The sequence below is a fragment of the Diospyros lotus genome, chromosome 1 (genome assembly GCF_014633365.1).
Source record: "Diospyros lotus cultivar Yz01 chromosome 1, ASM1463336v1, whole genome shotgun sequence".
NCBI lineage: Eukaryota > Viridiplantae > Streptophyta > Magnoliopsida > Ericales > Ebenaceae > Diospyros > Diospyros lotus.
This window is the reverse complement of record NC_068338.1, coordinates 26,865,723-26,867,029: the sequence shown is the minus strand read 5'-3', so window position 1 is coordinate 26,867,029 and position 1,307 is coordinate 26,865,723.

The following is a 1,307-nucleotide window of genomic DNA, read 5'->3' as shown; positions in this document are numbered from 1 at the left end:
CTGTACACATATTAACCCACAAGAATTATCTCCATTGGACACGCCCACATCCATGACTTTTCCCTTACCTGGAATGATGTGAAACAAATATGAGCCATAAAACCCAATAAGTGTATATATATCCAATAAACGTCAGTAATAAGATTCATAAAACCGACAACATAAAAAATGATGAGACAATAACGAAGAACTCATTTAACATAAGAAAAGCAACAATAAGAGAAATAATAAGCTTTGCTCACTATTTTGACTCATCCATGGCATATTATACCCCATCGTAAACCCATATCGATTTATATCACATCATGCAATGACCCTCTCATTATGCTCCCATACCACATCTCATATCACGTGCAATCATACCCATGTTATACTTTACAACATGACACGCTCTTATGCATATGTTTTTTCAAATGACATATATATATTTTCACCGTATCATGCTTTTTTACAACATATTATATAGTAATACACATTTATATCTTTGAGGACCACAAACATTGAATCCATACATAATAATTCCATATTATCATACACATAAATCCGTACTATGCCTCACAATAATAGGCTCCCATGCTATGCCTCATGTCATCTTTGCAACGTATGCACGTGCTAAAATATATGCATACAGCCCTTAAGCCTTACTCATTACCAATATGCTCAAACCATATATATACAACTCTTAAAGCTCACAATTATCAATATAAAAAAATCATGAATACGGGCCCCTCTGCTTAGCAACACACACCTAGCCACCCAGACGTCATCGGCATGGTCAGCTAGCAGTGTCCCCGCCCAGCTTAGAGGTCAATGCCTGTGTAATACATGACTACCTTGACAAGCTATTACATGAAGCAGTCCGGTAACAATACCCCCACACATCGCCCACCAATCATATGGATATCATTTTTCCCCTCAACGCGATCATAGCCACAACACAAAATCATAAGTGTGCTAAATATTTATCATGTATACAACTCAATCTGTAAATATATATAATTTCATGCATGATCCACATGTTACTCACATCACTATGATTATAATTAAAGGCATGTATCCATAATTATATTCTTAAACATTTTCAACACATGCACTCATATGGCAATTTCCATGCATAATAATTTTCCCTCGTCATGTATCAATTCACATCAATACTATGCTCATGCTCCAATGCATATATGATATATCAATTTCCATGTATAAATGTATACTTTTGAATAATTATAAATATTTTATGAATTTTCTCCCATAACCATGTTTTTACCCTTCAAAATGTTCAACTATTATTAAGATTAACATATGGACTA